The sequence below is a fragment of the Arachis ipaensis genome, chromosome B3 (assembly GCF_059453495.1).
Source record: "Arachis ipaensis isolate K30076 ecotype BB chromosome B3, ASM5945349v1, whole genome shotgun sequence".
Taxonomy (NCBI): domain Eukaryota; kingdom Viridiplantae; phylum Streptophyta; class Magnoliopsida; order Fabales; family Fabaceae; genus Arachis; species Arachis ipaensis.
The window spans coordinates 93,995,243-94,010,917 of record NC_142438.1 but is presented as its reverse complement, the minus strand read 5'-3'; the positions used below and the strand labels follow the sequence as shown (position 1 = coordinate 94,010,917).

The following is a 15,675-nucleotide window of genomic DNA, read 5'->3' as shown; positions in this document are numbered from 1 at the left end:
TAGAGAGAATTGGTGAGCCAAGGGATTGGGATCCAATCATATAAGATTGCCAAGCAAAATTCAATGAACGCATTGGTTGAGGAAGAGATAAACATGTTTTGATTCGGAGATCTCAATATCTCCTATAACCCAATGAATTCCCCATTTCTGATCTCCACTTTCTCTTTACATTCTGCAACTCAATTCTTGCAATCACCCCCATTCCCTTTTAATTTCAGCAATTTACATTCTGCTCTTTAATTCATGCAATTTAAGATTCCGCCATTTAATTTTCTTGTCATTTACTTTTCCCGCCAATTTTACATTCCGCAATTCTCATCTCAAATCTTGATTCCGCTCAACTAGAACACACTTCTAATCCAAATTGCTCACTCAACCAATCCTTGTGGGATTCGACCTCACTCTATTGTGAGTTTTTACTTGACGATAACCGGTGCACTTGCCGGAAGGAATTTTGCCGATCGTGCAATTTCCTAAATCGTAGCATAACTAGTTTATGTGCATCAGGAACCTCAAGTCATAGAGCCTCCTTTCAAGAAGTTTTAATTTGATGTTGAGGAAGGTGTACAACCTCCAAAGTATTTCATGGTTGAAGACTTTGAGGAGGTTGATCAAGAGATGGATTCAATAATTGATGAATTTATATCTACAATTGAATCCTCCCCCATTGGACATGAAATAGAGGCCAAAGAAGAAGATACACAACCTCCCATACCCTTGGTACGCAATGAAAAAGAAATTGAATTGGAAGAAAGCTACCAAAAGGAAGAGGTTGAAGTTGAAGAAGCTTACCAAAAGGTGGAAGTAGTCAAGGAAGAACATAAGGGAGTGAAGCATACATTGTCAAAGCCGTTGGAAACACCTCTCCCCTAGCCATTACCATCCAACACAACATTCAAGTGGGTAAAATTCTTATTCTTAACCTTTACCTTCCCACTTGAATATGGTTTGCTTGAGACGGATGGTCAACTTGGAACTCTTTGTGACTTTAAGAGCAAAAGGGAGATGGTTAGTAGTTGGAGTTGTCATGCAAGGTTTAATATGGTTGCATGCTCAAAGTTGAAGTGCAAAGATTGGTATAGAGCTAGATTGAATGGGTGTAGGAAGTTATTTGGATGCCTCAGTGAGAATTCAGATTTCTTGCCACCCGATTGGAATAATGTTGATCAACTTAAAGACGGGTGTAGAAACAAGATTTGGGATCTCGGCATACAAGAGGATCAACTTTGGGAGCTCAAAGCCTGTGAAGAACTTCATCAAGGCTTGGTGAATTTATTTGGAAATGTTGGAGCTTATTGGAAGTCCAAGCATTGGTGGAAGTTCCAAGATGAGTTCAAGCACAAGCCACCATGACAAGGAGCTCACCAAATGTCCAACTTAAGGACCTTAAATAAAAGTGCTAGGTGGGAGACACCCCACCATGGTAAACTCTTCCATGTTCCCTTTTTATTTATATTGGTAATAAGTTCAATTTTTTATTTTTTAGTTAGGTTTATTTTGTTTAAGTTGTGGTTTAACTTGTTTAATAATATTTGGTACTGCTTTGGTAGCCTGTTAGTTTCTTAATGTTAAAAAAAAAGAAGGGTCATCACGCGTACGCGTGACGGACGCGTGTGCGTCAACGCCCAAATTTTGATGCTGGTACAAAAACTAGAGACTTGCGCTGGAAAGGTGCGGGTGGGGTGCTAGGAGCACAACCCAACCCACGCGTGCGCCTCACTGACGCGTACGTGTCATTTGCATTTTTGACCTTCCACGCGTGGGTGTGGGTGACACATACGTGTCGTATCTTCATGCTGCCTCTGGTACAAAAACCAGAGAGTTGTGATGGCATAGTGCAGGTTTTGTGCGTCTAGCACGAAAGGTAGTGACGTGCACGCGTGACCGACGCTCACGCGTCATTGTCTATTTTTGGCCACCCACGCGTACACATGGATGACGCATACGTGTCCCTCCCTTCTTCTGCACACCATGCGTGCGCGTGGGCGACGCGTCCCTATCTCTTCTTTCCTTATTTCTTTCCTACTTCTTCTTTTTTCTTTCTTCCTTTCTTCTTCTTACCTCCTCCCATTTCTATCTTCCTCTTCTCCCTCTTTTCAAAATTTCACTTCTATTTTTGTTTCTCATCTTTCATTCTTTTTTGTTTATTACATTTGCAAACTTTCATTCGTTACTTTTTTACTTTATACTTGTTCTTATTTTCTTTTCTATGTTTGATATCTTAATATTAGTGTTGAATTTTCTTACTCGACTGTTGAATAATTCTTGAATCATTTTGGTGCTTCTTGACTTGTTTGATATTTAGCTGACATACCCTTAGCTTACATTGCTTTCTCGCTTCTATGTTGTAGCAACCATGTAGTTGAGAATCTCACTCTTATTTGGCATTAGCCCCTACTTCTATTCTATTTGCTTTAACATCTTTGTTTTGGGCTTAATCTTCTTCCTTTTTCTCTCCTTTCAGGCTGGCTATAAAGAAGGGAAAGGAAAAGCCTCTAAATGGGGCAAACAACCAGTCCCTCCGCATAATCCTTTATAGGAGCTCGTCAGTTGTAGTAACCCTACTCCACTTTGGTCATCTTTGCATGCACCGAGGACGGTGCAATCTTTAAGTGTAGGGAGGTCGAGACCGACTTCCTTTTCCAACACCAATGTTTAATTTTATTTGTTAGATTAGTTGTTACATTGCATGATAGATTGCATGTGTAGTTAATTACTTGCATTTATGTACTACTTGGTTGAAGTGATAATTTCTTGCCCAAGAAACTATTTTAGAGAATTTCGCTAATTTGAATTAAAATTTTTGTTGAACTTGCCTGAGGAATTTTATTTTGGAACATGGTTTAGAGCTCGAACACACAAGCCGAGTGAGCTTTTTGAACATATTTGATTGGTTGCATATTATCAACCAATCTTTTGTGTTGGTGTCTGCTGTTCTCTCTAAAATTGTGATATTTGTCTTGTTTGATTCTATAATTTCATTTTTTGATGTATGCATGCACTTATATGATTGAGGCCTTTATTTCACTAAGCTTACACACCCAAATAGCCTACCCATTTCATTTACCTTTGTTTGCCACTTTGAGCCTTTTAATCCCCTTTTATTCTTTACACTACCACATCACTAGCTTTAAGCAGAAAAATAAAGAATGTCCTTAATTTGAATCCTTGGTTAGCTTGGACTAGTGAGAGTCTTCATGATTTAAGTGTGAGAAAGTTGGGTTTGGGAACATTTGGTTTGGGAATTGGGTATTCTACATTTTTTGTTAAAATGTGAAGAAAAATAGTTGGGTACATATTCTTGCATTCAACCCATTAATCATATGAATTAATCTCTCATGCATATATATGTTATCCACCACATATGAAAAACAAAAAAAAAAAAAAAAAAAAAAACTAAAAAAAACAAGAGAAAACAATAAAAGGGGACAAAATTCCCCAAAGTGGTGATGGCAATGCATATGTATTGTACTCAAATTTAGGATGCATGAATATGTGGAAAACATAGTTAATGGGTAGTTAGATTTTGTATTTGGATTACATGGATTGTCTTAGGTTAGGTGGGGAGTTTAGGTTAATCAAGGATTCAGATTTCAGTCCACTTGACCAAATACAATCGTACCTTGACCCTAACCCCATTACAACCCTCGAAAAGACCACTTGATATGTGTATTCGTGCATTAAATTTTTCTTGATTGGTAGAAGAAGAGCAAGGCTTAGAAAGTAAGATTAGTAGAGAACCGAGAGAATTGACCCTCAAAGACTAGAGTGATCAGAGTGTATACACTTCTGGTGAGGGTTCGATGCTCGATTTTTTGGTCCCGACTGTCACAAGCTTTCTTCTTGTAAGTCTACTTGTACTTTATTTTGAGATTTGAATTAGTGGAATCCAGTTTATATTTGTTCTTGAAAGATTTATTTACTTTTAACTAAGTAGATAGAAGCATTTTTGCATGTAGTTGTGTTCATATAGATAGGTTGCATTTAATAAGTCTTAGCATTTCCCCTTTACTCTTTTGGTTCTCTTGAGCTTAGCATGAGGACATGCTAATGTTTAAGTGTGAGGAGATTGATAAAAAACTATTTTATGGTATATTTTGAATTGAATTGAGTGGATTTTGTCAATTATTCTCACACTTATTCATGTAAATTGCATGTTTTGAAGTTTCCTTCCTAATTTTGTGCTATGATTGAAAACATGCTTCTTTGGCCTTAAAATTGCTAATTTGTAATCTTCTCTTATTATCATTCGATGTCGTGATATGTGTGTTAAGTGTTTTCAGGTTTTATAGGGCAGGAATGACTTAGAGGATGGAAAGGAAGCATGCCAAAGTGGAAGAAACACATGAAATTGAGGATTTGAGAAGCTAGTGCCGACGCACACGCATTGACAACGCGTACGCATGACTGGTGCAGCAGACAAACGATGCGCACGCATTGATGATGTGTACACATGGCCAGTTCAATATCTAGCGACGCGTACGCGTGGCTGACGCGTACATGTGACGAGCGTCACGTGCCTCAGTAAAGAGAATTCATTGGGGGCGATTTCTGGGCTGCTTTTGACCCAGTTTCAGGCTCGAAAATGAAGACAAGAGGCTGGGGAGTGGAGCTGATCATTGATTTCCTATTCATTCATTTACACCTTAGGTTTTAGATGTGGGTTTCTAGAGAGAGAGGCTCTCTCCTCTCTCTAGGTTTTAGGGTTTCTCTTAGTTTATTTCTTCTCAAATTCAGATTTCTATCTTGTTCTAATTTAGTTTTCTCTTACTTTTATTTGTTCTAGCACTTTAATTATCTACTTCTCTTGTTGATTCCTTTATTTTACCCATTTAGCTTATGAACTCTTGTGTTACTTTCAATTTCCTTTTTAATGCAATTTTATGTTTCCATGTCTTTTTTTTAAGTTTGCCTTAGATTCTCTTATTGCTTTCTTGCTTGTGTTAGTTATAGCTTTTATTAATTCTAGAATTTTATGATGTTTCTCTTTATTTCATTCTGTGTGTTTGATAAAATGTCTCTTTTAGCTATAGAGTAGATTTTTCTATTCTTGGCTTGGGTTGGTAACTTGGGTGACCTTGAGTTGCTAATGCCCAAGTGATTGATGGTTGATGCCCATTGACACTAGCTTTCGCTAATTCGATTAGTGAGTGGCTAGGACTTATGGATTGCGATTGATGAAGCTCATTTGACCTTCCTTCAATTGTTAGAGGATGACTAAATGAGATTGATCCCTACAACTATCATATTGTGGTTAGTGACAAGGATAGAGATCCTTAACCATTAACCTTTGCCAAGACGTTTTTACCATTTGAGTTTTCCTTACCTTCTTGCTATTTACAATTCTTGTTCCTTATTTCAAAACCCCAAAAAGAAATACATCATAACCAATAATAAACACACTTCCCTGTAATTCCTTGAGAGATAACCAAAGGTTTAAATACCTCATTTTATTTTTATTGGGTTTGTATTGTGACAAACAATTTAAACATTGATCTAGGTTTAATTGTCGGTTTAGAACTATACTTGCAACGAAGTTATTTTGAGAAATTCTTTACCGACGAAAATCTTCCGTCAAGCCTCAACCGTTCTTTTACCATAGATTTCACACCTATCTAGTAATGTTTTATTTATTTATCTGTTTTATGCATTTTCTCGTGACAACTATCTTTTCTATCCACTTGACTAAGATCTGCAAGGTATCCACTGCTTTCTCAAACCACCAATCTTCGTGGGATCGACCCTCACTCACCTGAGGTATTACTTAGACGACCCGGTATACTTGCCGGTCTATCTGTGCAAAACGTGCAGAGTCAGTTTCGTGCACTAAGTTTTTGGCGTTGTTGCCGGGGATTGTTCGGATTGGACAAACAATCGGATTATCTTATTGCTTAGATTAGGTACTTTTTATTTTTGTTTGTGTCTTTTGTTTCCTTTTCAAAAAATTTTCAAAACTTTTTCTTTTCTTTATTAATCTTTGTCTTTTGTTTGAGCCTTTTGTTCTTGTTCTTGTTAAAGTTTCGAAATTTCTTATTTCTTTTTCCAAAAATTTTCAAAAATAGTGTCTTTTGTTTGAGTCTACTGTCAGTTCTTATGTTTGGTGTCCTTTGTGTGTTCTTTCTTTCTTTAAATTTTTGAAATTGACTTAAGTGTTCTTTCTTGGTATTCAAGTTCTTGTTTCTTTTCTTGTTTTGATCTTAAAATTTTTAAGTTTGATGTCTTTTGATGTTTTTCTCTTAATTTTCAAAGAAGTTAGAGTCTTCGATTTAAAAATTTTAAGTTTGGTATTTTTTGGTTGTTTTACTCTTTTTTCATTAATTCAAAAAATAAAAATATCTTTTTTATCTTTATTTGAATTTTCAAAATTCTTGCTTTCTTTTCTTATTTTGATTTAAAATTTTAAGATTGGTGTTTTCTTGTTAGTAAAGTTAAATTTCAAGTCTTTATCTTATCTTTTTATCTTTCTTTAAAATTCAAAATTCAAAAATCTTATCTTATCTTATTTCAAATTAAATTTTTAAAACTCAATTTCAAAACTAAAATTTAAAATTTAAAATTTAAAATTTCAAAAATTAAATCTTTTTCAAAAATCAAACTTCAAATCTTATCTTTTTCAAATCTTCAATCTTATCTTTTCAACTTATTTTTAAATCTTTGTCTTATCTTTGGTTTATCTTTTCTTTAAATTTCAAATTCAAAATTCAAAATTCAAAATTCAAATTTCAAAATCTTATCTTATCTTAATTCAATATCAATTTTTTAAATTCAAAATTTAAAATTCAAAATTCAAAATTCAAATTTCAAATTCAAATCTTTTTCAAATTTTCTATCTTATCTTATTTTCAAATCTTTCTTAATTAGTTACTTATTTTCTCTTTCTTCTTTTTCAAAACTTTCTAACTAATTCCTCTCTCTTCTTTTTCAAAAACTACCTTCTAATTTTCAAATATGTTTAGTTAATTAGCTTTTAATTTCCTTCTTCATTTCGAATTTAATTAATAAATAAAAATAAAAACAAAAATATTTTATTCTACTTTCCCGTTTTACTTCTCAATATCCAAATTCTCCTACCTTTCTTTACCATGAACCTAAATGGGAATGAACAGTTCAAAAGAACCTTGGGGTCCTATATGGTCCCCACCCCTGACTTCTATGGGAGAAGTATCATTTTACCCCCATTGGAGCTAGTAATTTTGAGCTAAATCCTTAGCTCATTATTCTAGTACAGCAAAACTGCTAGTACTCTGGACTTCCATAGGAAGAGCCTACTGAGTTCCTGGTAAACTTTTTACAAAATACTGACACAGTACACACTGAGAGAGTAGATCAGGATGTCTACAGACTACTACTCTTTTTCTTTGCTGTAAGAGATTAAGCAAAGAGGTGGTTAGATAACCAACCCAAATCTAGCTTGAAAACATGAAAGCAGCTAGTAGACAAGTTTCTGAATCAATACTTTCTCCTAAGGAAGTTAACCCAATTAAGACTAGACATGCAAGGCTTCAAGCAATAGAATAAAGAATCTCTTCATGATGCCTGGGGAAGGTATCAAAGAATGCTATGGAAATGCCCCACTGAAATATTTTCAGAATGGGTGCAATTAGACATCTTCTACTATGGCCTAACAGACATGGCTAGGATGTCTCTAGACCACTCTGCTGGTGGTTCTATACATATGAGGAAAATAATTGAAGAAGCTCACAAACTTATTGAGATAGTTGCCATGAACCAGCATCTGTACTCGGTTGATGAGACTCCCATAAAAGGAGAGGTTAAGGCAATATCTACTGAGTCTATCTCAGCAGCTGTATGATGGGATATTTTTGTGGAAAAATGAATTTCTCCAAAACACCCAAAACTAACCGGCAAGTGCACCGGGTCGCATCAAGTAATAATAACTCACGGGAGTGAGGTCGATCCCACAGGGATTGATGGATCAAGCAACTTTAGTGGATGATTAGTTTAGTCAAGCTAACATTTGAGTGATAATTGATGCAACAGAAAGTAAATGACAAGAAAAATTAAAGTGCAGAAAGTAAATTGCATTAAAACTTAAAGAGCAAGAAATGTAAATTGCAAGAAATTAAAAGGGAGTGGGTGCTGGAAATTAAAAGAAAGCAGTAGATCAAGTAATTGGAAAGTTAAATTGCAAGAAGAATAAAGGAAATTAGGTACTGGGATTCATGAAATCAAACACGGAAGTGTAAATAAGAATCAAACAGAGAAGTAAAAGATGCAGCAGGTTCAACAGATTTGGAAAATCACTTTAAAATCAAAACAGAGAGCAACTTGGCTCAATTGCAAAATCTAAATGAGAGGTTGAAGATCTCAGGGGTTGGATGAGACTAGAGACCAAGTCTAGATCTCAATTCCTTCCTTGATCCAACAGAGAATAATTGCAGAAGAAAATAGAGAAGAAAGTAGTAAAGAGAATTTTGATTCAAATCACAATTCACTGAAATTATGCAGACAAGTAAACAGAGAGAATTCTCAAGGTGAGATTGAAACAAAATTTCTTCAATTCTCAACCCAAGATTCAAAACAAAAATGAAAACTAAGAGAGAGAGTTCTGTATTCCTAATGCTCCCTAGTGGAGCTCGCCTCCTCCTAATAAAATGAAACAGATACCTATTTATAGGCATTTTTACAAAAATGAAATTCAAAACAAATTACAATTAAAAATGAAATTTCTATTCTAACTATCTCTTGTGCCTTTGAGTGGTGTCAATTGGGCCCTTGCTCTTGATGGAATTGGGTTAATAGAGGCCTTGGTTGATTGCTCTTGGAGTTGGAGAGAGAACCAATGTGAACCGGGTTGTGAATCTTAAAAGCTTGAGTAAAAGTTTGAGTAAAAGTTTGAGGCAAACTTTTACTCAAACTTTTTACACCAGCTGCCCCATTCTTGCTAATACCAACGTTGGGGCAAAAGTTTGGGGTCAAACTTTTGCTCCAACGTTGGCCCCCTAGTACATATATGTGGCGCTACTTTGTCCTCTTGTCAACGTTGCCAATTTTATGCCCACTATAGACTATTATATATGGTTGGAAAGCTCTGAATGTCAGCTTTCTAACCCAATTAGAATCACCTCAATTGAACATCTACAACTCAAGTTATGCTCCTTTGAAGAGGACAGGGTCGCTGGCTTTGGTGCCCAACGTTTGAGGTAAAGTTTGCCTCAAACGTGGTCGAAAACGCCAGTTTTGGAGGCTCAAACGTATTGTCCACCCCATACTATTATATATTGTTGGAAAGCCCTGGATGTCTACTTTCCAATGCCGTTGGGAGCACATCATTTGGAGCTCTACAGCTCGATTTATACTCCGTCGAAGGTGCAGAGGTCAGTTGGCCTCACTGTAGGTTGCCACCATGTTCGTTTATGCTCATTGCGGGGCAGTTTTCTCCCTCAATTTTAGTGTCCACCATGCAGTGCCATATATGCTTGGAAAGCTCTTGATTCCTACTTTCCATTGCTTTTTGAATCACCTCATTTGGAGCTCTGTAGCTCAAGTTATTCTTGTTGGAAGTATACCCCTTGTATGCCTTGTGGCGCCAACGTTTGCCAAAAAGCTTGAGGCAAACGTTGGCGCAAGCTTTTTCTCCCCTGGGTGTGTTGGTCATGCGCCAACGTTTGCCAAAAAGTTTGAGGCAAATGTTGGCGCAAACTTTTGCTCTCCAGGGTGTTGATTTGTGATGCCAAAAGTTTGCACAAAAGTTTGAGGCAAACTTTTGCTCTAGCTTTTTGCCCAAAAGTTTGCACAAAAGTTTGAGGCAAACTTTTGGTCCAGCTTTTTGCTCCCTGGTTCATTTTCACTTATTCCAAAAGTTTGAGCTAAAGTTTGAGGCAAACTTTTGCTCAAACTTTTTGTCCTCTCTTCCTCCTAGCCATTCCTTCTTGCTTCAACCTTTCTCCAAGCTTTCTTCACCTATCATTAATCAACCAAACACATCAAAGCTATGCTCAAAATCATGAGATATTCATTCTTTCATAATATGTGACAATTATAGCATAAAACCTCATGAAATTGCATTAATTCATACATGGTTGATTAAATCAAAGGAAACATGAAAATCTACCCAATTGGCTTGCTTATGGCTCAAGGAAGTGCATAAAACCTATTGAAAACAAATGAAAAAGCATAGAAAAACATGACATGGTGACATGTCATCACTGTACGCCCTTGCACAGCAGTTTCTAGAATTGCAAGAGGCTTTACGAGAAACGCAGGCTTCCAACAGGAATGTAGAAGCCCAGCTGAGTCAAACAAGACAGCAATTATCTAAGCAGATAAAAGATGAATGGCAGGCGATCTAATTGAGGAGTGGAAAAACATTGAATATCCAACCTCAAAACAACAGGAGACCAGGGGAAGAAAAGCTGATAGAGGACAACCAAACTATTGTCCAAGACACCTCTGAGGACGTTGCATGTCCAAAGAGGAATGTCATTAGCGTTCAACGCCAAGAAGGTGTGCTCACTCCTGGGTTGAACGCCCAAAGGGGGGCAGCACTCTTGGCGTTCAACGCTGATAAACCCATATTTCATGAGTTCTTTTGTGCTTAATTTGAATGATTTATACAATCCATCACCCACTTATTCACATTAATTACATGATTTTACTTTCCCTTCCTTATTATGTCATATTGTGAAAAACATGTTTCCTAAGCTTTAAAAATTAATTATTTTAATTACCTTTATTTCCATTCGATGCCGTGATCAGTGTGTTGAGTAGTTTCAGATTTTCTAAGGCAGAATGACTTAAAGGATGGAAAAGGAAACATACTAAAATGGAAGGAGAAAGCAAAACGAAGCTTTAAGGAAACTGGTATCCACGCGATCGCATGGACGACGCGATCGCGTGCCAAGCACGAATCAGCAACGACGCGGCCGCATGACTGACGCGACCGCGCGCCTTAAGTAGAACGCATATGACGCGGTCGCATGACTGACGCGACCGCGTGGCAAGGAAAAGCTGCAAATGACGTGACCGCATGACCCACGAGGACGCGTGACAGAGGCCACGCATCAGAATTTACAGAATGCGCCCCCAGCGAATTCTGAAGCCCTTTTTGGCCCAGATCCAAGTACAGACAGCATAGACCAGAGGTTATAAAGTGTGGGAATGCACCCATTCAAAGAGAGCTCGCATATTTTACCTTTCAATGATTTAGATTTAGTTGAGAGGGAGATCTTCTCTCTCTCTTTTAGGATTTAGGATTTCTTCTTGTTTTAAGAGTAACTCTGGATCCCAGGTTTAATGTCCTTTTAATTTAGTTTTACTTTTATTTATTTATTCCAACATTTGAATTGATTATTATAATTTGATTTAAGAATTCTTCCATGTTACAGACTGTTATTTGAATTAATGATAATTGAGGTATTTTCAGTTTATGATTATTTTCTTTGATTTAAGTTACCATTGCTTCCCATCTAAGGATAATTTTATTATTCCAACAATTTTACTTTTTCCCCTTTTGGTTCTGGTTAAGAATTCAGTAACTCAACAGTTATTAAACTCAACATAACTGATAATCGTTATCTTGCTAATTGAGCTGAACTTGAGTAATCCCAACCTTTTCTTAGGAAATAAATAGGATTCAAAGGTCAATTTAATTAGTCCCTTGACTTTCCCTTGCCCTAGTACAGGTTGATTGAGTGGAGTTTAGATTCAACTTTCATTATAGTTGAGATAGATAATTACGTTGGACCTCCAACTTCTCTTACCTTGCCAAAAGTCTGCTTTATAGTATTTATTTATTTTAATTTCCATTTACTTCACTTGTCATTTAAATTACTTGCTTCTCATCTTCTAAACCCCGATTACAACCTTTATAGCCAATAATAAGAACATACTGCCTCGCAGTTCCTTGAGAAGACGACCTGAGGTTTGAATACTCGGTTAACAATTTCTAAAGGGGTTTGTTACTTGTGATACCCAAAACGTTTGTACGAAGGGATTTTTGTCGGTTTAGAGACTATATCTACAACGCAACTGTTTCCATGAATCTCTTTACTGGTAAAAATCCTCTCGTCAAAGTGGCGCCGTTGCCGGGGAACTGCTAACGTGTGCCTTATTATTGGTTATTGTAAATATTTTTCTTTTGCTTGTTTATTTATTTTTTTTCCTTTTTATCTTTATTTGCTGCTATGAACTCTTACCCCTCTCGCTTTGAGTTTGGTTCTAATGTTGTTAAGGGAAATAGGAGTTACAGCAGGATTGTGTACCAAGGTCAGACCAATCAAGGATGGATGGAACCAAGAGGATCTAATCAACCCTTTTGGTAGCAACACCCTCTGAGATATCCTGGACAAAGACCATTCTACAGTGCATACCCAGCTAGAAGACATGGTGGACAACCTTGTAACTACCAACAAGCCCCACCCCGTACATATAAACCACCCTTTCAACATAACCTTGAACCACCACACTCACAAGCTTCTCTTCACCATTCACCACCATATGATCCATCCTTACCCCAATACCAATCCAATCACTCCCAATCACCACCACTTTCCTTTGTAGCATGTCCAAGTCCAGCAACCCGAGAAGCAGAGGATCGCCTAAGGGAAACAGTAATTAAATTTCAAACAACTGGAGCAAGCGATGATTCAATGGGCTTCTAGGCGCTCAAATATACAAGGATCAACCACAGCTCCATGTGGACAGCCCAATGAAGAGCAGAGCATGAAGGAAGTGCCAGAAACTCCAGTGGACAAGACAGAGCATGAATTTGTACTGGAACAATTAGAAGAAGCTGTCTTTGTTCAAGAAGAAGAGTTGGTTGAAGACCTAGGAGATGCTGAACTTCCATGGGAATCCAAAATTGAGGAAAACTCCGTCCAGGATGCTACAGTTGATGCTAAGGAGGATACTGTACAATCTCCAAGGCAAGTCGTTTATGAAGAATCAGACGGAATAATCCAAGAAGCAATTTCCCTTGATGATAATGCTCACAAGTCTAGCTCTCTTGGTGATGAACTTGCATCCGCAAGTGAATTCTCTGAGATAGAAGAATCTTCCCCAAGTGAATATGAAGATGATGCAGAGGTAGATTTCTCTCAACCTCCAATCTATGACCCAAGTGATGAGGAAGACACAGAAGACTTTGACCAGGACATAGATACAATTGAAGATCTTTGCAAAGAAGTGGAGGAATTCACAGAAGAGCACAAGGAAACGGAACTTGCAGAACCACCAAAAACACCTATCCCAAGGCCATTACCACCTAATACAAGCTTTAAGTGGGTACAATCCTTAACTTATAACTTTACTTATTCACTTGAATATGGTTTGCTTGAAACAGATGGCCAGCTTAGAGCTCTCTGCGGCTTTAAGAGTAAGAGGGAAATGGCTCGTACTCAGAGCTGGTGCACAAGGTTCAATAAGGTTCCACGCTTCACTTTGAAGTACACGGATTGGTATCATGCTCAATCACATGGATCACGGAAAACGTTTGGTCACCAAGGTGAGATTCTACTTTTTAACCCGCCCGAATGGAGACATGTAGATCAAGACGGAGGCGGATTTAAAAGCAAGGCTTGGAATCCTGGAGTTTATTCTGACATTTGTCATCCCGGGAGCCTAACAATATATTTAAAGCTGTTCGGAAGCTTTCGTGCTTAGTTTGGGACCCCGGAGGCTATTGGCATTCCAAGCACTAGTGGAGATTTTTGGATGAATTTAAACATAAGCCACCATAACAGGATACCCCTCCAATGTCCAACTTAAGGACTTTAACTAAAAGTGCTAGGTGGGAGACAACCCACCATGGTATGGTCGCTTCTTTTTCAATTTATTTTTTTTAATTGCTTTCATTTTTCCTTTTTCATTTTAATTTATTAAACCTAGAATCATGTATAGTATTCATGTTAATCATTGAATTCTGCATTTTTCATGCATATAAAAAAAAAGGGTGCACGACGCGACCGCATGCCCCATGCGATCGCGTCATATCGCGGAAAACACCACCCGCGCGACCGCGTGACCCACGCAGACGCGTGATATATATATCGACGTAAGGATCCAACGAACAGAAAGTTAGGCTGGAATCGTGCGGCCCCTGTGCGTTTCGCACAAATTGGCCCACGCGATTGCATGCCTCATGCGATCGCGTCACTTGCACAATATCAATCCCACGCGACCGCGTGAGCGACGCGATCGCGTCGCATGGATTGCACATCACCCCAAAAGAAGACAAAGAGTTGCGCTAAAACGGCGCTGGAGTCGTGCGTTTAGCATAAATTCCAGCGACGCGATCGCGCGAACCACGCGATCGCGTCATCCTTCTTTTTCCCCCCTCTCATGCGATCGTGCACCCCACGCGATCGCGTCACTCCCATTTTCACCCCAACCATGCGACCGCGTGCCCCACGCGGCCACGTGGATTCGAAAATATAACCCCACAGCCCGCGAACCCTATCAGTCGCGAGCCCCCCCACCCCCCACCCTCTTCTCCCTCTCTACCCCATCTCCCTCCAACCACCACCCAGCACCACCCAGCCACCACTGCCGGCCACCCAGACGCCGTCGCCACCCCAGACGCCGCTACCGCAACCCCCTCCCCTCCCTTCTTCTCCCTTCTTCCTCTCTCCTCCCCTCTCCACCACTGCCTCCGCGACCACCGCCCCCCACCGAGCCGCGCCCCCCTCTCTCTGCCACCCACCCGCACCCCCCTTCTTCTATCACTAACCCAAAACCCTCGCTGCCATTGCCCCCATCAGCCGCCACTGCGACACCGTGCCCCGCCACCGCGCCGGACGCTGCTGCAACCACCTTCTTCCCCATTCCACCCCTCCTGCCTACCAGGTTCCGTAAAACGCAACCCCCTTTTATCCGTTCGTCGTTTTTCTGTACTTTTTTCGTTTCTGTTCATCATTAGGATAGATAGATACGCATGCTGTAGTGGATTTTTTGGTTGTTAGGTAGCTTAGGCTCTGGTTAGTGGTTCTATGTCTGTTTACTTGCACTGTTCCTGTTTATGTTTTATCATAACTGCAATTTTGCTGTTCCTGTGACTTCGTTCATATGTTGTGATTTCTTGGAATTGCTGCTTGTTACTCTATATTTTCCTGTTTCTATTCATTGCTGGTAACTGCAGCTAGTTTTTAAATTCATATGAACTGCTATGATTGCTGTTTATTTTTCGGGATAATCCAATTTTAGCCGGAATGCTGCCCAAATTTTTTTAAAAAAAAATTTTTCATTCATGTTTTAGTTTGGCATTTCTGAACTCTGTTTTACTCTGCTTTACCCAAACCATTTCATGAATGCTATGGCAAACTTTCTTATCCTCTTCGATTTCCTGGTTCATAAACTGCATTTGTGATTCACTGATTCTAATTTTTGCTTTCTTTATTTCTATTCGAATCAGCATCACCCTGTTTTCCTTGTTCGATTATGAGTACTTCTATTCTTACCTGTGAATCCTTGTTATATGGAATTTTTCTATGCCAGTTACTTTAACCCGCACTTTACTAACTCACTAATTTTATTTACTAATTTCTTTTTCAAATTCTAACTATATTAACCCTTTTCATCTCTTTTCTGATTATTTTCACTTTCCTCTAACTTTCTAACCATGGCATATTGTTTATTTTTTTCCATTTAACATGAATTCAATCACATTTCATTTACTCATCTTCCTTATTCTATTTCTCCTTTGCCGCTTTGAGTTTC

General features: G+C 38.4%; 1 pseudogene; it reads right to left on the bottom strand.

Moving 5' to 3' along the window:
• Nucleotides 1–14,784, bottom strand: part of LOC107633355 (uncharacterized) — a 90,059-nt pseudogene extending 75,275 nt beyond the window's left edge.
• Between the last annotated feature and the right edge of the window lie 891 nt (nucleotides 14,785–15,675).